The 24,155-nt window shown below is 43.2% G+C and overlaps 1 protein-coding gene across 1 annotated transcript in view; it reads right to left on the reverse strand.

The window, feature by feature from the left end:
* The window catches only part of LOC126267884 (serine/arginine-rich splicing factor 1-like), a 127,320-nt gene that overhangs the window by 20,057 nt on the left and 83,108 nt on the right, over positions 1–24,155 (reverse strand). The window lies entirely within an intron of this gene.

Raw genomic sequence — 24,155 nt, forward strand, 5'->3', positions numbered from 1 at the left:
GATGGAACTAGTGTTAAAGTGTGCAAAAAATATTTCCTTTAAACATTCCAAATATCAGATGGGCGGATGACCAGAGCTTCAAAAAAGTTGAAAATGGGATAGCAACCAGGATCGGACAAACGAGGAAAGTGGGATCCCCGTGAACAAAATCTCTGATGAAAGAATGGATATTGTCAGGAAGCATATTTCATCATTCCGCTTATACCAGTCTCATTATACAAGAGCTCAAAATCCAAACAGAAAATATTTATCCCCTAACCTTAATGTACGTCTTATGTATAACTTATACAAAGAATACTGCAAAGAGAAAAAAATCTTACCTGTTAAAGAGCCCATTTGTCGCAGATGTTTCAGTCATTACTTCAACTTGCACTTTCGTGCTCCACGTAAAGACACCTGTGTGAAGTGTGACAAGCACAAAACACAGATGTCTCCTTTAGAAGACGCAATAGAAAGAAAGGACGTGGAAGTACAACACGAACTTCATCTTCGAAAGGCGGAGGCTGCTAGAACATCCGTGAAATTAGATAAAGAAAAGTCACAGAAAGATAAATTGTATTTTTCCTTCACTTTTGCCTTGCAGAAAGCTCTACCATTCCCCAAACTGACAACTTCTGTGGCCTATTATAAAAGAAACATATACTCATACAATCTTGGCTGTCATGAGCTGTCAACTGATATTGGCTTTATGTACACATGGGATGAGACAATGGCCTCACGTGGGTCACAAGAAATAGGTTCTTGTGTTACAAAACATATTACTCCAAGAGCTTCAGCTTCAAAACATGTTGTCATGTATAGTGACACTTGTATGGGGCAAAATAGGAATTTGAAATTTGCATTGTGTCTCGTGAAACTGCTTCACACCAGTGTTAACATCGACATTATGGACCATAAATTTATGGTTAGTGGCCACTCCTATCTCCCTAACGATTCAGATTCTGGCTCTATAGAATCCTATGCAGGAGGTAAAACAGTTTATGCTCCTGCTGATTGGTGCTCCATAATTACAAAATCAAGAAGAAAGAAAGCTTTTATTGTTACGCAAATGTCACGTGAAGACTTCAAGTCGACTCACCTCGGAAGATGTTCTGCGTAGTTGAGAAAGAAACGTCAGGGAGAAGAAGTTCTACAGATCGACCACTGCAATTTAGCCCGGAAGTGTTTACTGATGAAGACTCCGGCCGTGAAAGCCTACATGAGATGACTTACTACTGTCTCTCATAGATACCTCGCGTAATGAGCAAGGCGAGAAAATTCGAGAAATTAAGCTAATTTACAGGTTTAGCAACTATAGGTCTTCCCAAGTGCCGTTCGCAAGTGGAGCAGGGATGGGGCGATCAGCTAGCAGTACCAGAAGTATCCTGCGCCTCACTTGCGGAGTGTTGATGTAGATGTAGATCGCACAGCTAGCTGGCTGTAATGAAATGACTGCAACGTTTGGTGAAGTTATGGACCCAGGTTAGCAGCTCCAGAGCTCAACACAGCTACCAGTAAAGTCTTCTCGACGGTTCGATGTGAGAATATGCCTGCAGCTTCCGTCTGAATTTAAGTTGTAGTCATTTTTCCGTTCGCCAGATGCCAGGTCCAGTTGAGGAATCTTGGTGTAGTCATTTTGGAAGGACGTAATATACAACTGGTACCATACCACAGTGCACAGAGACTTGCATGATGTAGAGTTACCTGGGACACTGAGTGGCATTATGTGGTGTTAAGGAATGTCTTTCTATTCTGTTTTTAGAGGTCAGAAGGACGCCTGAGTGCCCTTAGAACACCCTCTGGAGGGTCACGGAAAACAGCGCTTCTCGAGACCAATATGTCTTGCAATTCCCAGACTCATGTTGTGGGAGCTACTCCATAGGAGAAGACGGTTGTTTTGGTAATCTGTTGAAGGAAGGCTGAATGCTCGCCTTGAACAGGCACCTACTGACAAATTCCAGTAGAACGATGCAGAGCCACAAATTGCAGTTTATACCGAATATACTGATCCTGGTTAGTTGGAATATATTGCTCCTGGTTGGTTGGCCTGCCCAATCCTTTGATTTGTCACCCATAGCCTATGCTGGTTCAAATGGCTCTGAGCACTATGAGACTTAACTGCTGAGGTCAGCAGTCCCCTAGAACTTAGAACTACTTAAACCTAACTAACCTAAGGACATCACACACATCCATGCCCGAGGCAGGGTTCGAACCTGCGCCAGCAGCAGCCGCGCGGTTCCAGACTGTAGCGCCTAGAACCGCTCAGCCACTTCGGCCGGCCATAGCCTATATCTCAGATGTGATGGGGAGAGGTATACTTCCATTCCAGTCTACCGTCAACATTCCTTACAAACTGATGCAACATATGTTCCAGGCATGGCAAGAAATTCTTCATGATGACATTCAGAGGCTGATTACTTCTATGCCATAACGAATCAAAGAGTGCCCTAGCCGGCCGGTGTGGCCGTGCGGTTCTAGGCGCTTCAGTCTGGAACCGCGTGACCGCTACGGTCGCAGTTTCGAATCCTGCCTCGGGCATGGAGGTGTGTGATGTCCTTAGGTTAGTTAGGTTTAAGTAGTTCTAAGTTCTAGGGGACTGATGACCACAGATTTTAAAGCCCCATAGTGCTCAGAGCCATTTGAATCATTCGAACCTGCGCCCTGGAGGCACACCGCCGATGGACATAGGATCCGAATGTAATGAAACTTTAACCATTTAAAACCTGTCACATGAAGAACGTCTCCACATAGTTTAATAAGTAATGGACTGGTGCCTCGTGGTGTAACTTTTAATCCTTCACCTCCTCTCTACTACAATCTATTGTTCATATTAAAGTCGTTTATGTAGATTTGAGAGGAGCGAAGATTACAATAAACTTTGTAGTTTTCTTAGCTTGTCATGTTGAGTTGGCTCCAGTTCTTCCTGTCTAGGTTTTAGATTCTTGAAGATTTTAGTCTCACATTTTAGGTCCTCCCGGTTGAACTGAACGAAATAAATTTGAAGATTGTTGTTGCAGAATTTTCTTTTACCTTAATTATATTTTCCTACATTTTGGTATATCTTTTGATTTTTCACATTAACAGAGCCGAAATTACATTGTCCGTACAAAAATACAAAAATACGTCCGACCATCAGAGGCATGATTACGACTCACACACACTGCGGAAATAACCATATTCCAAAGGGTTTAGAATTTTTCTTAACAAATTAATTTCTACTATCTTTAACTTCGATCATTATTTCATAAATGGCTCCATAAGTAAACATAGCGTCCAGTACAGCATTCTGTAATTAATAATAGAAATTTTAAGTGTCCCAGTAGTTAATAGTTCCAATATTCCTAAAAAAAATAATTTAAACTGTACATTCAGAAGTAGTACTTACCGATTATAACATCTAGACCAAAACATTTTATAAAGTAATCCATTTTCATAAATTTTTGCTTGAAACATAACATACCGTGTATAAAATTATATGAAAGTTTTCAGAAAAGGAACTCAGATAATACTGACCTGTGCAAAATTCGAAAAATAACACTGGTATCGACAACTACTGTTCACGGAAATTAATGCTAGTGTAGGATGTCCCGTTACAAAGTCTTTCCATTTCCGTCAGGGCATTTTGGTACCAACCGCAATAAATATCCGTGGCGGGCTATTGCATCCCGTAACGAGCAAGAAATCACTGCGCGGCGTAATAATTATTGAGAATGAGAAAAATTTAAAATAATAATGCTTGAAATTCGTAAAAGAGCGACATTAAGTCAGTACCGAGCAAAGTGGCGCATTGGATGAGATAGTTGGCTTGCCAGCGAGAGAAGCACGGTTCAAACAGTCTTCCGGCCATGCGGATTTACATTTCCTGTGGTGTACCAAAATCTTTTAAAACGAATTCCTCGATGGTCTCCTTATAAATGACATGTCCGATTTCTTTCCCCACCCTTTTTCCAGTTCGAACTTCTGTTCCATACCTTATAGGCTCAGTGGCATTTGGAAGTTATATTCTATATTACCGACCTTCAAGTCAATCAGGAACAGCAGCCATGTCGCCGATAATCATTTAAATACGTCCCACTCCAAAATTTAACCCGAAAAAAAAACACGAGACGAGCTCTGTATAAAACACACAGACGAATACAACCAGTGTAAAAAGCCATACAAGTACGAAGATGAGCCAAAACATTCTGACCACTTGCTAAATAAAATGTTGACCCATGTTTGGAATCCAGTACTGTAGAAAACACTGCGTAGCACGTATTTGACAAGTTCGTGAAAGCTTTCCTGTCGTACGTAGTACCAAGTGCCAAATGTTTACATACAGGTCATATAACTGCCATATACGAGTGTTGGAACTTTAGTTGTGGCAACTATTTACTTACAGCTAGAACAAAATAGATACGAGATGCTTTTAATAATTTCCACAACGAAACTGTCTGTAAATCTGGCAGAAAATCCAATGAGATACTGGTCGTATGTAACGTGCACCAGCAACAAGACACAATACGTTCACTGCACGATGGCGATCGTATTGTTACGGATGACAGAGCCACAAACGCGGAATTCTAAATAAGGTTATTCGAAATTCCTTCAGCAAAGAACACAAAGAAAATATTCGAGAATTCGAATGAAAATGTGCTGCTTTTGTCTCTAAGCTGGTCGTAGGTTTTGTTCCAAAAATAAACATCATAGAGACAGAAGTGATGACACTTCCTGCAGGACCTGACCATCATTTTGCAGGACAATGCTCAAGCGCGTACACTGCAAACTGCTACTGATTTGAAACTTCCTGGCAGATTAAAACTGTGTGCCCGACCGAGACTCGAACTCGGGACCTTTGCCTTTCGCGGGCAAGTGCTCTACCATCTGAGCTACCGAAGCACGACTCACGCCCGGTACTAACAGCTTTACTTCTGCCAGTATCCGTCTCCTACCTTCCAAACTTTAAAGAAGCTCTCTTCGCAGGAGAGCTTCTGTAAAGTTTGGAAGGTAGGAGACGGATACTGGCAGAAGTAAAGCGAGTCTCGGTCGGGCACACAGTTTTAAACTGCCAGAAAGTTTCATATCAGCGCATACTCCGCTGCAGATTGAAAATCTCATTCTGGAAACATACCCCGGGCTGTGGCTAAACCATGTCTCCGCAGTACCTTTTTTTCAGGAGTGGTAGTTCTGCAAGGTTCGCAGGAGAGCTTCTGTAAAGTTTGGAAGGTAGGAGACGAGGTACTGGCGGCAGTAAAGCTGTGAGTACCGGGCGTGAGTCGTGCTTCGGTAGCTCAGATGGTAGAGCACTTTCCCGCGAAAGGCAAAGGTCCCGAGTTCGAGTCTCGGTCGGGTACACAGTTTTAATCTGCCGGGAAGTTTCATATCAGCGCACACTCCGCTGCAGAGTGAAAATCTCATTCTATTTGTATGGAGTGTAGCCATGTATGGAAGTGAAACATGGACGATAAATAGTTTGGACAAGAAGAGAATAGAAGCTTTCGAAATGTGGTGCTACAGAAGAATGCTGAAGATTTGATGGGAGGATCACATAACTATTGAGGAGGTATTGAATAGAATGGGGGAGAAGAGGAGTTTGTGGCACAACTTGACAAGCAGAAGGGACCGGTTGTTAGGACATGTTCTGAGGCGTCAAGGGATCACAAATTTACCATTGGAGGACAGCGTGGAGGGTAAAAATCGTTGAGGGAGACCAAGAGATGAATACACTAAGCAGGTTAAGAAGGATGTAGGTTGCAGTAAGTACTGGGAGATGAAGAAGCTTGCACAGGATAGAGTAGCATGGCGAGCTGCATCAAACCAGTCTCAGGACTGAAGACAACAACAACATGTTGACGGCAGTAGAATCATGCGGTAGTCAGCGTCAAATGCCGGTTCTCTAAATTATCTCAGTAGTAACTTCCTTCCAGGGAATAGCTTTTGACTTCCCGAAGCATCTCCGTAACACCTGAGTGTTGTTCTGACATACCGGTAACTAATCTAGCAGCCCACCTCTGAATTACTTCGATGTCTTCCATTCATCCAATTTGGTACGGATCCCAGACACTCTGTGGTACTCAAGAATAGGGCGCAATATCAACCTATATGGAGACGGGATTTCCTATTCAAAAATCACTTACGCACGCAGGTATATTTTAAAGTTTCACAAATTCTAGATTATTTCAAATAGTATCATAGAAAAATCGAAAGTCACAGTTCAGAATAATTTAATATCAGAATCTGACAGAGTTTCTTAAGGTCTTGGAGGGGGCTTAATAAAACACGATTAATTGCTTGAGTTATCTTTAGAAAACCGTTAAAGTTCCACAGTATATCAAAGTATGAATTTCACTACGGCTACACGCTGAAATCTTATAAATGCGGCTTGTATCACACGCAATCCGGAAAGTAACAAGTTCATTAGATGCCGAAAAATGTCTATCTCAAAGTAGGAACTCTGAACAATTCACACACGCGAACTAGCGGCTATTTCACCTCTCATCAAATAAAACTTTTTCCTAATAGAGACTAACACAGCCTGACCGTCAACAGCTGCGTGCGAACCTAGATTCCCCTCCAAATTGCCGCTGTTCATTCAGGAAACATCGGTTAAGCAGCACTGAAGTCAGTTATACTACCGAACGCGGATATTAATTTTGACCTTTTATACGCATATGATACATCAGATCACAAAGAAATTTTTCAAGAAATATTGTACTGATTTCAGTTTCCTTTTATATGCCCCAATTTATTTATAAACAATAATTTCTACGGTTTTCCTCCGTTTTAGGGCTTAAAAGCGTAAGTACTAACAAACAATTTAAATTATACATTAAATAATTTCCTATATATCTGAAGTTACAGCACTGCCGCTATTTTTAATGTTTCTGTTTTTATTTAGTAAGAGAAACTGTTTTTAATTGTGTGAAATCCACTTTTCGGTTTCTCATTTAAATATGTGATAATTTCAGTAAATCTACTGTCACAGTCCGATAGAGTTCTACGAGATATATCCGTAGATACCTCGTTTGTTGCCGTCGGATAATGCGTTGCCGAGATATGCCCTTTTACAATTCAGAAATAAGTTATAACAATTAACTTACAATAGTTTATACACTAATGCTGATATCGAATGCGCGTCTTCACACAAGTAATCGTCCATCTATTCCGCTTCAAATGAGCCTACTGATACTTCAGTGACAAATATGGTGCAATATTTATTAATTTTGGTGTAAGCTTTAATTTTGCACTGGACGCGATAAGCGGCCATCAGAAACAAGCAGCCTTTGTGCTTCCGAACGGAAGCATTTTTCCGGTCACGTGGTCATTTTAGCGACCGGTGGAAGTACAGAGGCTGCCCCATCTGTGGACCATAGCATAAAACCGGCCCTCCACGTGCTCCCATCAAGCTGATTTCAGCTGTCAACACGAATATGACCCCGTCTTTGCCTCCTGCTGTGCGTTTTCGGTCACATGTTTAAGACTGAATAAAGTGTCTTTTCCCTTTATTATAGGGTGTCGTGTTACAGTTAACAGTGTACAATGCGACGTCGTGTCAGATACCTTCCGGAAATGTATAAATTCAAATGTTGGCGGGGATTTTACAGGATCAGGCATCTACAGATCAGCTCCGACAACGGATAATTAAGCACAAGCTTTCTGCTCGCATGCACGTGCAATTAGAGCGAGATTTTTATTGGAAGGTCCAAGAGCATAATGAAACATTGGCACAATACCTCGATCGCGCGCACTAGACACACAAGTGAAGGAAATCGATGTATTGAATCATATAGTTGAAGGCATGCGACCTCTGGATCGGTCCCACCTCTTATTTCGTGAACGACCTACTTCAATAAGACAGTTTCAACAGCTTGTTGATGGCGCAACCGCCATTTCTTTTGCGGATGAGCAGCGTTCGGTCACGCGACAAGAACAACCGTCAGTTAGGCATTCACTATTGGGATCTCATTTGGTTATTAATCAAAAGGGTAAAAATGCTGTTGTGACTTCTGATCCCGTGACAGAACAAAGGGAAGCGATAGTTCGTCGGTGCTTTCGTTGTAGAGCCAGTGATCATTCAGTGCGTGAGTGCCCGCGACCTTGAGGGCCACGGCCAAACAGCTGACGCCAGAAGGCGATACGTAAATGTAACCGCGAGGTTAGGTCTTCTACATTACATATACATCTACATCCATACTCCGCAAGCCACTTGACGGTGTGTGGCGGAGGGTACCTTGAGTACCTCTATCGGTTCTCCCTTCTATTCCAGTCTCGTATTGTTCGTGGAAAGAAGGATTGTCGGTATGCTTCTGTGTGGGCTCTAATCTCTCTGATTTTATCCTCATGGTCTCTTCGCGAGATATACGTAGTAGGGAGCAATATACTGCTTGACTCCTCGGTGAAGGTATGTTCTCGAAACTTTAACAAAAGCCCGTACCGAGCTACTGAGCGTCTCTCTTGCAGAGTCTTCCACTGGAGTTTATCTATCTTCTCCGTAACGCTTTCGCGATTACTAAATGATCCTGTAACGAAGCGCGCTGCTCTCCGTTGGATATTCTCTATCAACCCTATCTGGTACGGATCCCACACTGGTGAGCAGTATTCAAGCAGTGGGCGAACAAGCGTAGTGTAACCTACTTCCTTTGTTTTCGGATTGCATTTCCGTAGGATTCTTCCAATGAATCTCAGTCTGGTATCTGCTTTCCTGACTATCAACTTTATATGATCATTCCATTTTAAATCACTCCTAATGCGTACTCTCAGATAATTTACGGAATTAACTGCTTCCAGTGGCTGACCTGCTATATTATAGCTAAATGATAAGCGATCTTTGTATCTATGAATTCGCATCATATTACACTTGTCTACATTGAGATTCAATTGCCATTCCCTGCACCGTGCGTCAATTCACTGCAGTTCCTCCTGCATTTCAGTACAATTTTCCATTGTTACAACCTCTCGATACACCACAGCATCATCCGCAAAATGCCTCAGCGAACTTCCGATGTCATCCACAAGATCATTTATATATACTGTAAATAGCAACGGTCCTACGACACTCCCCTACGGCACACCTGAAACCACTCTTACTTCGGAAGACTTGTCTCCATTCAGAATGAAACGCTGTGTTGTGTTATCTAGGAACTCTTCAATCCAATCACACAATTGGTATGATAATACATATGCTCATACTTTGTTCATTAAACGACTGTTTGGAACTGTATCGAACGCCTTGCGGAAGTCAAGAATCACGGCATCTACCTGAGAACCCGTGTCTATGGCCCTCTGAGTCTCGTGGACGAATAGCGCGAGCTGGGTTTCACACGATCGTCTTTTTCGAAACCCATGCCTATTCCTAGAGAGTAGATTTCTAGTCTCCAGAAAAGTCAATTATACTCCTTATTCTTATAAGATTGTCGCGTCTGACCTTACTCCTCCTTTTGTTTGTGCCTCATTAGGTAAAGAACCCGTTTGTCCCTTACTTGACTCGGGAAGTACGCTTTCGTTCCTTGATTATCAATGGTACCTTGAGTATCAGCATTTGTGTAGGTTATCCCTTCCACGACCCCGCAGTATGATATGTCGTGTCGCCGATGTGCGTGAGCTACCTCTAATTGGGGAAGTTCGCGGTAATATTTCGATTGGTAGATTTTCTTGGCCGATGTTTTTTCTTATCGCTAGAAATTTAAATACCCCTTTAGTGCTTGGCTGCGATTTCATGCAGTATACTGGGCTTAATTTTGATTATGTGGGTGGAGCCTATCACTTTAAATTTTCTCATGCTGATAAAATTTCCCTTTGTTCTTGTAAGCGTTTTACAGTTGTATATTTAGTGGGCAAGGGAGACCTTGCTGTGGACGTTAGTCATCTTAGCTCGGAGCAGGTGGAGCAGATTGAACCGATTATTCGACGTTACCCTGATGCGTTGTCTGATGACTTGGGGGTTACTAATACGATCGAGTACAACATTGTGTTAACTGATGATATCGCGGTCCCACATGCGCCATACATGATTTCCCCGCCCAAAATGAAGATTTTAAGGGAAAAGATTGAGCAGATGTTAAAGCAGGGTGTTATTCGACTTCTACTTCTCCCTATGCGTCACCTATGTTTTTAGTCCCTAAAGAGCAAAGGGAGGATTTCGGGGCAGTTATTGATTATCGGCCCCTCAATAAAAAGGTTATGTTGGAATCTGTTCCATTACCCGATTTACATAATTGTTTTACTTGGGCCTGCCGGAGTGGCCTAGAGGTTCTAGGCACTACAGTCTGGAACCGCGCGAACGCTACGGTCGCAGGTTCGAATCCTGCCTCTGGCATTGATGTGTGTGATGTCCCTAGGTTAGTTAGGTTTAAGTAGTTCTAACTTCTAGAGCGCTGATGACCTCAGAAGTTGTGTCCCGTAGTGCTCAGAGCCATTTTGTTTTACTTGGTTCCGCGGTTTACCGTGTTTACCGTCTTGGACCTAAATCAAGTTTAGTACCAGATACCCTTGGCCGTATCATGTAAACTAATCAAATCCTTTTGTACTGATTGGAATTGATACGAATACAGTCCGCTACCTTTTGGATTGGCAACTGGAGCTGCTGTACTATCTTGTCTTATAGACGCCGCACTTGGCAATTTAAAATTCATTTGTATATAACTACCTCGACGACGTGGTGATTTATAGCTCTTCTTTCTCCGATCATCTAACTCATCTGGATCATGTTTTTGGGAGGTTGCGCTCCGCCGTCCGTACTGTTAAGCCTTCCAAGATCACCCTGTGTAAACTGGAGATTTCATTTTTGGGGCATCTCATTTCTGCCCAAGGGCTTAAAATTGATCAAGAGCGAACAAGGCTTTGAGGGACTTTCCTTGTCCTCGTGATAAGAAAGAAATTTCCCATTTTATTGGAATGACCCATTTTTTTCGGAAATTTGTTACTAACTTCACCGAATTGGCAACCCCGTTAAACGTCTTGCGTAGCAAAAAGGTTGAATCCAGATGGTGGGGCGGATCAGCAAAACTCCTTTGAACTTAGAAAGTCTGCCATTACAAATCCCCCTGTATTGGCGGCTCCGCATTTTAAGCAGATCTTTGTGGTTCAAACGTATGCCTCTCATGACGGTGTCGCTGCTATTCTTTTCCAAGATCACCAGCGAGAAAGACGACCGATTGCTTATGCTTCGTGGCGATTGTCTGGGGCTGAACGCAATTATTCCATCTATAAATGTGAGGCATTAGCCGTCCAATTTGCGTTAGAAAAGTTCGCCTTCTATCTTGAGCATAAGCCTTTTATCTTGGAGACTGTCAATTAGACTCTTAGCTGGGTGCTTGCCAGCAGGCCTCGCAAAATCGGACGAATCGCGCGTTGGGCAGTACGGATATCAGCCTTTCGTTTTCAAGTTAAGCATATTAGGGGTATGGATATTACTGTCACCGACGCCTTAAGCCGAATGTTCAAGAATGAAGTACGGAACTATGATGGTCAGACTGAAGTCTATCACGAAATAAATGCCATCCTGACGGAAGTCACGGAGTTGGTTCCGGATTTAAGAGAAAGGCAATCTCCGGACCTCAGTTGGGACCCCTTCAAAATAAATTGCAGTCAGGAACGTGAAGGGCTATTGTATGAGGCAAAGTGTTTTATGTAAGGAAATAGGGACAGATCACCAACTAAGGATATGCCTTCCTTCTGAATTGATTCCGGGGGTTATCCATTACTTCCATAATTGTGTTTTAGGCGGCCATTTAGTTATTTACAAAATCCTACAGCGTATTCACGAGTCCTTGTACTGGCCCACGCTGTATCGTGATGTGCGGCGATTAGTTAAGCAATGCGAAACGCGTAAAAGGTCTAAACCGGATTCTGCAAAACGGAAAGGATTTCTCCAAGCTGAGAGGTAGCAATATCCCCTCGACAAAATATTTATTGATTACATTGGAACCTTGCTGCGCACGCGTAAAGGTAACCGGTATATTTTTGTAGTAGTGGACGCCTTTTCACGTTTTTCGTGGTTGTTCCTCACTCGCGGAGTCACCGCCCACATTACCATACAGCAGTTATCCACGGTTTTTTCCTGGTTCGGTCCTCCTAAGAGTATGGTGAGTGATAATGCTCCGGGGTTTGTAGCCTGTTCCTTTAAAGCCTTTTGTTTTATTTATTTATTTATTTATTTATTTATTTATGCATTTATTTTACCTGGCAAGATTAGGGCCTTCAGGCCCTCTCTTACACCTAACCAGGCATACTCAGATTGAACGAGTTACAGTTTCTACATAACATTAAGGACATATAGCCTATTATGCAGTATTGATGTTAAAGAAAAAAATAGATATTATAACAGTAGTACAATGATAATTATAACAATAAAAATAATTATAACAATCAATATTAATAATAATAATAATAATAATAATAGTAATAATAATAATAATAATAATAATAATAATGACCATGTATATGAAAGTAAACATACTTTTCTTTTGTGAATGTCAGTCCCATTGTTAGTTGGGAATTTTCTCGTTATGTTCTTGCAGCTTGTGAGTTATTCTCATCGAGCAGAGACATAAGACGATAGAATGGGGTGAAAGAGATATATAAGAGGTAGATAGGTTAGAGGAAGAGAAATAGAACGGTAAAATTCGAAGCTGTGATGGAGAGGAGAAAGAAAGAGATGGGTGGGGCACAAGAATGGTGGCTATACCGTCCCTAATATGTAAGTTTTGAGTTCCCTCTTGAATGTTGAGTAGTTCTGGATAAGACGCAGATCACAGGGGAGCGCGTTCCATAGTCGTATGGCTGAGATGGAGAATGACACGGAGAAAGATTTTGTGTTATGTAAAGGTACAGCCAAGATGATAGACGTATCCGATCTGGTGTTGCGATTGTGGAATGATGATAGGTGTTTAATGTGAGAAGATAAGTATTTTGGGGCACCAGTGGCTAAGAAATCGATGAAGTAAGCACATCGTGTGGAGATCGCGTGCCTTATGTGAGCGTATCCAACTTAGCTGGGAGTATGAAGGACTGATATGATCATACAACCGAATATTGCACACGTATCTAACGCTAGCATTCATCACTAGCTCGAGGCATCTAGAATTTTCACTATTTGTGCCGTGTTGAACTGCATCGCAGTAATAAAGATTAGGCAAGACTAGTGTTTGGACTAATTTTTGTTTAACATGGGTTGGAAATATTTTTCTAAATTTTTGAATTGCATGTAGGGAGGAGAGCGATTTCCGGCAAGCTGTGACTGTTTGTTCTTCCCAGTTTAGGTGTTCATCCAAGATTATTCCAAGGTCTTTTACTGTTTTTTGGTATGGTAGTTGGGTACCATTGAGGAGCATTTTAGGGACTGTTTCGCGAAAGTACCAGCTGATTAACTTTGGATGAGATATAAGTATGAGCTGGGATTTCTTGGGGTTTAGTTTCAGACCTAGGTTCTGTGCCCATCGAGAAACAGAGCAAAGATCTGCGTTCTTACTCGCTACTGCGCCAGCAATGTTTTTGGGGCTTGCACTTATGTACAGTTTTAGACATGGAATTAAGCAAATCACCACGACAGCTTATTATCAGAAGGTATCGTTTGCCGAACGGGTAAATCGGAATCTTAAATCAGCCCTGATTATATAACATGCCCGTTTTCCCGCTAGTCGGGATGTTACTTTACCGTGGCTAAACCAGGCCTTTCATATGGCTAGACATGAGGCTACCTGAGCTACTCCATCCAGCCTGATGTTGTCTTATACCCCCAATGCTCCTCTATCTCATCTGTGCAGTATTAACGATCTTCTTCCCGTGGAGATTAACCCCGCCACCTTATGTGACAATTGGAAGCGGGCCAGGAATAATATTCGGTTAGCGTATTTGTACCAAGCTCGGCGCTATAATAAAGGGAGGCGCCCGTTACGCGGCAAAGTCGTGGACCTTGTGTACACCAGAAGTTTTGTTGGGAGAATCGGCAATGATGTCAAGGGAAAACTAAGACCTCGATATCAGGGACCTTGTCACTCAAATGGCTCTCAGCACTATGGGACTTAACTTCTGAGGTCATCAGTCCCCTAGAACTTAGAACTACTTAATCCTAACTAACCTAAGGACATCACACACATCCATGCCCTGGGGAGGATTCAAACGTGCGACCGTAGTGGTCGCGCAGTTTCAGATTGTAGCGCCTAGAACCGCTCGGCCACCACTGCCGGCCAACCTTGTCGCATGCAAAGAATGTTAGGCCCGTTTAATCTGGAGGTCAAAGAGATCGGTTCTGGGAAATTGTATCAGGTGCACCTTGGTCAAGTTAAGATATAACCTGGAGTTCGTAGGCCCGGTTAATCTGGGGGTCAAAGAGATCGCTTCTGGGAAATTGTATAGGATGCCCCTTGCTCAAGTTAAGATATAACCTGGAGTTCGTTGCCCAACTTCTAGGTTGTTTATCGATGCTCCACCCTGGATGATATATCGTGGTCCAACCTTGGACGGTTGTCTGCGTCCCTAACATTAGGTTAGTGTGAGATGTTCCTTTATTACCCTGTTTCTGCCCTTCCTCTTGAAGGGGGGCTTCTGGTTTAAGGGAGGGAGGATGAGCCGTAGCGCGGCTGCCGCCAGTGATCTCGCACTAAGAACGGCATCACTGCCATCAATTCTAGGGTCACCATCTTTGCCTTCCGCGATTCAAGCCGGTTGTCGGGTGGTTAACGGAGAGAGAAAAGAGACAGCGGAGTGGATGTTCGCAGGGTCGGAGGTGGGTTGTTGACATTTACCGTGAGGCCTGTAGTACGACGCCTGTACGCTATGGGCAGGGTCAGCGAGAGATCCCGGCAGTGACTTGATGGGACCTCGGGTTCGATATCACGGTGGTGCACTGTTGTGTTTTGGGGCTTTTTTGCTGTGGGGGCATGTATAGGTTCTTGCTACTGGCCATTGAAATTGACATGTGTCTATGGCGTGGCGGAGGAAATGTGTAATGCTCGCAGCAGTTGCATGTGAAAACGCTTCGTCTGCCTTGTGCCTGAGCAGGAAATTATGTGAAGTAAATAGCTGATACCATGGCGACGTCTTGCTCTCACGCGTTGTTGAATATATTTCGGAATTATTGAATGGTGAAGGTATCCCACGTGTAAAGCAAATGAAGCCACGTGCGCCATACTAAGGTACTGTTTTATTCTGCTTAAATCTGTGTCAGTTATGTGTGTATTTATATGCCCTTCTTTAGTTGCAGAAGTTATAGAGGCGTGTAAACAGAGCTATGTGGAAAGGGAATGTGAAGAAGAAACCCTTCCAATAAGTGAATACACTCAAACTATGTATTACTGAAGGTGCATTTCGATACCAGCACCTACCTTGGGTAATAAGTGTTAGTCGGAGGTTTTCATCGTACTGTAAGTAATTATTATACACAAAATTGTTTATTTTGATTATACTAAATTGGAGATATATGGTCGGTTGTGTGCAGTTATAAATCAATTGGTAGTGTTCCTGCACTTAACTTAGGATCCAATTAGCAACTAATAAATACACGAAACCCTCCGTTGCCAAATTTACCCTTATTGTAATTTTAATTACGTGGAAGCCATAAAAACACCAAACATGGAGGTAAAATGTACGCATCTAAAGGCTGCTTAAAAAACGAATAAAATCACTTAAATCTGTTTCCACAAGAAGAGAATAGAACGTCCCAATTCGGACCTCGCTAACACTTACATTTTACTGACATTAAATATAACAAGATAATTAATCATACATGTGACGAGAACAAATGAATAACACTACCAATCTTTACAGATGAGAATACGACTATATCCACGAAGGTTCTCGCCCTGGTAAGGGAGATACTTAACTTCAACATCTAAGGTGATTACATTAAGCCCTAATTCCACTCAACAAACGTAGTAACGATGTAAGCGAGATAAATGTAGTGCAGGAGGATAGCCGGATCTGCCGTAGTAAAAAGGGCCACTGTGAACCCTGTCAGGACACGACCCCTGTGATCAAGTCAGTTTCAGCTACGTGCAACATACACAGAGTCATTTGTTGATTCTTAAAAACAATTAACATGAAACCTCGAAGTTGGGCAGCGAACGCCAGGTTATATCTTGACTAAGGTGCACCTGATAGTATTTCCCGAAAACATTTTTGACCTCCAGATTAACCGGGCCAAAAATTCTTTGGATGCGACACGGTCCCCGATATCGACGTCTTAGTTTTCCCTTGACATCATTGGCGAATCTCCCAACAAAATTTTTGATGTACACAAGGTCCCTGACTTTTCCGCGGAACGGGCTTCTCCCTTTAGTACATCGCCGAGCTTGCTGCAAATACGCTACCCAAATATTATTCCTGGCCTGTTTCCAATTGTCACGTAAGGTACCGGAGTTAATCTGCACGGGAAGAAGATCGTTAATACTGCACAGATGAGATAGAGGAGAATTGGGGCTATAAGCCAACATCAGGCTGGCTGGAGTGGCGCAGGTAGCCTCGTGTTTAGCCATATTAAAGGCTTGGTTTAACCACGGTAAAGTAACATCCTAAATAGCGGGAGAACGGACATGATAGATAATCAGTCTGATTTAAGTTTGCGATTTACCTGTTCGGCAAATGATGCCTCCTGATAATAAGCTGTCGTGGTGATTTGCTTAATTCCATGTCTAAAAGTAAATGCTTTAATTGAACGGGCTACAATCCCCGGAGCATTATCACTCACCATGCTCTTAGGAGGACCGAACCAAGAAAAAACCCTTGATAACTGCTGTAAGGTAATGTGGGCTGTTACTCTGCGAGTGGGGAACAACCACGAAAAACGTGAAAAGGCATCTACCGCTACAAAAATATACCGGTTAACTTTACGCGTGCGAGGCACGGGTCCATGGCGATGCCATTCTAATTGCGAGAACACGCGCGCCAGCCGCGCCACGGCTCAGAAATATAGAATCCACTTGTTGCTCTCCATCCTTAATTCGCCGTATATCATGTGAGAAAAGGGCAAACTGAGTTTCGCACAGGGGTTGGCAGCTGCCGGCCCGCGTCTTACGAGGCATGAAATTACAATAAAGGAAAAAAAATTCGCACTGGTGAGCCTTTCTAAAACCGTGCTTACTCGTCTGTAATTTTACGGGTTCCTTCTTTTACACTTCTGATATACAGCAGTCACTGTTGCCTTTTTCCAGTCGCTTGGAACTTTGGAATTGGTGAGAGGATAGCGATAAATATAAGATAATTAAGTGGTTTATGTCGCAGAGTACCGTTTCTATAACCATATTGGGATTCCGACATAGTTGTTTTCAACTCTTTCAGATGCTTATTTACGGCAGGGACACATATTACTATGTCGTCCATAGGTGAGTCTCTTCTAGCGTCAAACGACGCCGCTATGTTTGTACGAGTCTCCTACGTGAACGATTTTTTAAAAGGGAAAGGTAGAACATCGGGATTTGCTTTGCCATCTTCAGCTGCCACACCAAACTGCCGGCCGGTGTGGCCCAGCGGTTCTAGGCTCTTCAGTCTGGAACCGCCCTACCGCTACGGTCACAGGCTCGAATCCGGCCTCGGGAATGGATGTGTGTGATGTCCTTAGGTTAGTGAGGTTTAAGTAGTTCTACGTTCTAGGGGACTGATGACCTCAGATGTTATGTCCGATAGTGCTCAGAGCCATTTGAACCAATTTTTGCCACACCAAACTGATCGCCGAGTGATTAGATGGAAGCATTAGACCTGCTTAGCAATTTTCTATGGTTCTTGGACAGATCTTTCGCTAAAGTATGCCGGTGGTAGTAGTTGTATGCTTCGCGCACAGGTGTCTTTACAGATGGGCGAATCTCTGTTAACCTTTGCTTGTCGTCAAATTTGCGCCGGCCGTGGTGGCCGAGCGGTTCTAGGCGCTACAGTCTGGAACCGTGCAATCGCTACGGTCGCAGGTTCGAATCCTGCCTCGGGCATGGAGGTGTGTGATGTTCTTAGGTTAGTTAGGTTTAAGTAGTTCTAAGTTCTAGGGGACTGATGACGTCAGAATTTAAGTCCCATAGTGCTCAGAGCCATTTTCTGTCGTCATTTGCGAGTTGTCTTTTGAACAGAGTGCGCAACAGCCCTTGCTTCCTCAAATTTTTTCCGGTCCTTAATCAACTTATAGTTCTCCAGACCGCGATTTACAGTCTGTTTAAATTTCGTCCATAATTCCTCTACGTCTCTCTTACTGGAACTAAGTGATGTCAGAAGACTTAAGTGAGATGCAACTACTGCGTATCTCCTCTCTCTAATAGAAACAATCTGATTTATCAATTTTCGTAATAATAGTCGCCATAGCGACATCGTGATCTCTAATACCTGACTCTATACTGCCGTTATCGGTAAGCTCCGGCCTGTTTGTAGCTACACTGTTTAAGATATTTCCATTGCGTGTGGGCTGCCGAACTAGTTGCTCAAGAGAGTTTTCGGGAAGCGTGTTCAGTAGTACTCTGCAAGACTGTCTGTCTGTTCCCCCGAAACGAGTCCATTGACGTCTCAGTCTATACCCGCTAGGTTAAAGTCGCCTCCAACTAGTATTACGTGATATGGATGTTTACGGACTACTGACCACAGACAGATAACATTTTTGTCAACTGTAATGAGTACTCCCTCTCCTATGGCACCTAAACTGTCTTTCCGACTAACGTTCCATGACTCACTAAACACCCCCGAACTTTTTACTTCAGGCTTCATCCAGCTCTCGGTCTTAAGAATAATTTGAGCCCGAGAACGTCCCTGGAGGGCAGTAAATTCGAGAAATTTGTTACGGGTACTTTGCCAATTTTCGTATAAAATTTTGACTGTCGAAATATCATTACTCTCGACGCGGCGTCACTTTCCTTTCTGCGCACTGATTGGCGGTCGTTCATCGGAGTATCTTACTTGCGTCGCTTGTGGCTACGTGGGCCACAACTTGCAGACGCCTACATGTTGCACTCTCAATAGATGCAGGCAAGGCCGCCTCCACATCTCCGGGGAGGTACCGCAGCAGACATAGCGAGTGCACATTGGCTTTCTTTCCACCCCTGGACGCTATCTTCCTAAGGAGCGCCATAACGCGCCTCACATTGGAGCTCCCGCTACCTAAAAGCCCATTGCTCGCCTGTGCCTGCCCGGAGCCTGCTGAAGGAACTTCCACCTGATCATCTGTTTTGCCTCATCCACTTTCATACACATTAACAACAAATGGTGGAGCAAGGAAAAACATTTGTATTGGACTAAGCGAAAGTGTGAATCCACCTCAACTAGGGTATAATATCAAGCTATAGCTGAATATGCACAGCTGTATCCTTGGAAAGACGTAAATGCAGGAAGTTCCTTAGGGCACAGTTCTCGCTGAGGCCAAACAACATGCGATAAGACACTTTACAATAAAGGTCGTATGACACTCATGTTCCCACAGGAGTAAATGGCTCTAAGCAATATGGGACTTAACGTTTGAGGTCATCAGTCCCCCTAGACTTACAACTACTTAAACCTAACTAACCTAAGGACATCACACACATCCATGCTCGTGGCGGGATTCGAACCTGCGACCGTAGCAGCAGCGCGGTTCCGGACTGAAGCGCCCAGAAGCTCTCGGGTACAGCGACCGGCCATTCCCCACAGGAGCAACGAGACAGTAGCTGCAGGTGTTTTTACTGACACACGAATCTCTATTGACCTTTCTCTGTCGTCATTTGCGAGTTGTCTTTTGAATAGAGTATCCTTAATCCACTTATTAGGAACATAGTTTTCCAGACCACGCTTTACAGTCTGTTTAAACTTCTAAGAGCCGTCTACTGCATGTCTCTAGAGGAACGGAAGGTTCCAAATGATTGGAAAAGAGCACAGGTAGTCCCAGTCTTCAAGAAGGGTCGTCGAGCAGATGCGCGAAACTATAGACCTATATCTGTGACGTTGATCTGTTGTAGAATTTTAGAACATGTTTTTTGCTCACGTATCATGTCGTTTCTGGAAACCCATAATCTAATCTATAGGAATCAACATGGATTCCGGAAACAGAGATCGTGTGGGACCCAACTCGCTTTATTTGTTCATGAGACCCAGAAAATATTAGATACAGGCTCCCAGGTAGATGCTATTTACCTTAACTTCCGGAAGGCGTTCGATATAATTCCGCACTATCGCCTGATAAACAAAGTAAGAGCCTACGGAATATCAGACTACCTGTGTGGCTGGATTGAAGAGTTTTTAGCAAACAGAGCACAGCATGTTGTTCTCAATGGGGAGACGTCTGCAGGCGTAAAGTTACCTCTGGCGTGCCACAGGGGAGTGTTATGGGACCACTGCTTTTCACAATATATATAAATGACCCAGCAGATAGTGTCGGAAGTTTCATGTGCCTTTTCTCGATGATGCTGTAGTATACAGAGAAGTTGCTGTATTAGAAAATTGTAGCGAAATGCAAGAAGATCTGCAGTGGATAGGCACTTGGTGCAGGGAGTGGCAACTGACCCTTAACATAGACAAATGTAAAGTATTGCGAATACATAGAAAGAAGGATCCTTTATTGTATGATTACATGATAGCGGAACAAACACTGGTAGCAGTTACTACTGTAAAATATCTGGGAGTATGCGTGCGGAACAATTTGAAGGGGAATGATCATATAAAAATAATTGTTGGTAAGACGGGTACCAGGTTGAGATTCATTGGGAGAGTCCTTAGCAAATGTAGTCCATCACCAAAGGAGGTGGCTTACAAACCACTCGTTCGACCTGTACTTTAGTATTGCTCATCAGTATGGGATCCGTACCAGGTCGGGTTGACGGAGGAGATAGAGAAGATCCAAAGAAGAGCGGCGCGTTTCGTCACAGGGTTATTTGGTAAGCGTGATAGCGTTACGGAGATGTTTAGCAAACTCAAGTGGCAGACTCTGCTGTCCAGGTTTCGAGAGGGTGCGTTTCTGGATGAGGTATCGAATATATTGCTTCTCCCTACTCATACCTCCCGAGGAGATCACGAATGTAAAATCAGAGAGATTCGAGCGCGCACGGAGGCTTTCGGGTAGTCGTTCTTCGCGCGAACCATACGCGACTGGAACCGGAAAGGGAGGTAATGACAGTGGCACGTAAAGTGCCCTCCGCCACACACCTTTGGGTGGCTTGCGGAGTATAAATGTAGATGTAGATGTAGACAAAGCAGGCAGCAATAGCCTCGCTTGTGGCACATCGCTGCCAGCCTCGTCGCTGACAACTTCGAGACATGTCATTTGTTTACTCAAAACTGGAAACGGTTATGGCTTTCCTTCCAGCGTTAAAACGATTTAGATATGTTATTTACATTTAGTACGCAGCATTGTATCATCTGAAGTACAACAAGCGTAAATTGGTCAGCGACAACATTTGTTACTGCAAAATTTTCAAAATATGTGCTGTGTTTTTCTTAATTTCGGAGTATCACTGTAACTATGGGCTACAGCGAAACGAAAACCGATTCATGAACGAGCTGTGATATCAGACTATAAGTTTGGCGGAGAACAAGTGTGAATACCAAAACAGTGATTTGTAGATTTTTACCGAAAAAAGTAAACGTTTTACAGCATAGCTAAGTACATATCTACATAAATCAGTTTTTTAAGCAACATCAGATGTGTTGAAATTTCCTTTCCCATGTACTGTACGATACAGATGCCTGTCGCGTTGGCGATGCGAAGGAAAATCGTGATGGTATTATATCGCTATCGTCCCAGAGTAAACCCATTAAGTCTCTTGAGCTATGTTTCTGCATGCTACACCAATGCGGGTTGCTTCGTGACCTACTCCACCTACCGAATCACCAAAATGAGAACCGCACCTACGTTCGGATTGAACTAGTAAAATGTACACTTGGAATGATTGCTTCAGTTTAGTAAAAAATATTAATTGCAAATGTAGGTATGTACCTACAGGGTGTTTCAAAAATGACCGGTATATTTGAAACGGCAATACAAACTAAAAGAGCAGCGATAGAAATACACCGTTTGTTGCAATATGCTTGGGACAACAGTACATTTTCAGGCAGACAAACTTTCGAAATTACAGTAGTTACAATTGTCAACAACAGATGGTGCTGCGGTCTGGGAAACTCTATAGTACGATATTTTCCACATATCCTCCATGCGTAGCAATAATATGGCGAATAGGGAGGCCAATCCACGCCGCCTCCTGTATGTTTCGGATAGCCCAAAGCAATCACACGATCATCGAAATATTCATTCAGGAAATTAAAGACGTCGGCCGTGCGATGTGGCTGGGCACCATCTTACATGAACCACGAGGTGTTCGCAGTGTCGTCTAAGGCAGTTTGTACCGCCACAAATTCACGAAGAATATCCAGATAGCGTGATGCAGTAATGGGCCAATGATTCCTTTGGAAGAAATGGCGGCCCAGACGATTACTTTTTGAGGATGCAGGGACGATGGGACTGCAACATGGGGCTTTTCGGTTCCCCATATGCGCCAGTTCTGTTTATTGACGAAGCCGTCCAGGTAAACATAAGCTTCGTCAGTAAGCCAAATGCTGCCCACATGCATATCGCCGTCATCAATCCTGTGCACTATATCGTTAGCGAATGTCTCTCGTGCAGCAATGGTAGCGGCGCTGAGGGGTTGCCGCGTTTGAATTTTGTATGGATAGAGGTATAAACTCTGGCGCATGAGACGATACGCGGACGTTGGCGTCATTTGGACCGCAGCTGCAACACGGCGAACTGAAAGCCGAGGCCGCTGTTGGATCACCTGCTGCACTAGCTGCGCGTTGCCGTCTGTGGTTGCCGTATGCGGTCGCCCTACTTTTCCAGCACGTTCATCCATCACGTTCCCAGTCCGTTGAAATTTTTCAAACAGATCCTTTATTGTATCGCTCTTCGGTCCTTTGGTTACATTAAACCTCCGTTGAAAACTTCGTCTTGTTGCAACAACACTGTGTTCTAGGCGGTGGAATTCCAACACCAGAAAAATCCTCTGTTCTAAGGAATAAACCGTGTTGTCCACAGCACACTTGCACGTTGTGAACAGCACACGCTTACAGCAGAAAGACGACGTACAGAATGGCACACCCACAGACTGCGTTGCCTTCTATATCTTTCACATCACTTGCAGCGCCATCTGTTGTTGTAAATTATAACTACTGTAATTTCGAAAGTTTGTCCGCCTGAAAATGTACTGTTGTCCCAAGCATATTGCAACACAAGGTGTATTTCTATCGCTGCTCGTTCAGTTTTTATTGCCGTTTCAAATATACCGGTCATTTTTGAAACACCCTGTAGTTTAGTACTGCAGTACCCGTTAATCTGGAATCCAGAGGAGGAATCGAAAGAACACAAAACAAATACACCCTTAGCACCATCGCAGTTCAAAAACTCATCCTCGTTCTTCAGTGGTCGTATGCTCCCTGTGGACCATTATGTTAAAAGAGCCACTCTATGTCACAAGTAAGAGAAGTCCAAAAACTGAGATGTGTTGTATAATTTTATAGTGTGTGAACGACATGAATATTTGTGTTTTCGTTTTCAAGATGGCTTCACACACACGATCGTTCACACCGTCTCGCTCGTTGCTGATTTAGGGCAGTTGGCATAATTATACAGTACTTGCCATAATAAGTAACAAATGTGAAGAAAGTTCACCAAGTATACTGAGCCGGAATGGATAAGTTTTGTTTTATCGCGTTCGATGAACTCGAAAATTGCAGTTACGCAGTAGGTTTGCTTCACTTCGTATTTCAGTTTTCCCTTGCGATCTCTGCACTTCAGTATTTAAACTGGGCATTGCTAAGCGTAGAGTTCCAAACTATTCTCACTATAGGTTGCTCCAGATCTGTCTAGTTAACTGAAATCATAACGGATGGGTTTCTTACAAAAACGAAAAACGCTTTTTATATTTCAGGTGAAATATTATGCGGAATATGAAATCTGAACGCTGTAACTATATATCGTGTAAGTTGCTAACCATTCCGCTCCGCCTGAAAAGTAGTTAGAATTAAGGCTATGCCTCAGTGACAAATGGAACTGCACTGCTGAAAAAAAAAAAAAAAATAGTACAACGTTTTAGAGAAATCCGATTCACATAAGAATTATTGTTGTCACTGTGCATATGGAGTACATGAGATGATTATATTCACAATGCAATAGGAAAAGCGGTTCTGAGGTACCAGGTATCTATCCATACTGAAACACCCATATTAGTAACTGATGTAGCCTCCATGGGTGGTACCTCAGGCATGGATGTGTG

The sequence above is a fragment of the Schistocerca gregaria genome, chromosome 4 (genome assembly GCF_023897955.1).
Source record: "Schistocerca gregaria isolate iqSchGreg1 chromosome 4, iqSchGreg1.2, whole genome shotgun sequence".
Lineage (NCBI taxonomy): Eukaryota > Metazoa > Arthropoda > Insecta > Orthoptera > Acrididae > Schistocerca > Schistocerca gregaria.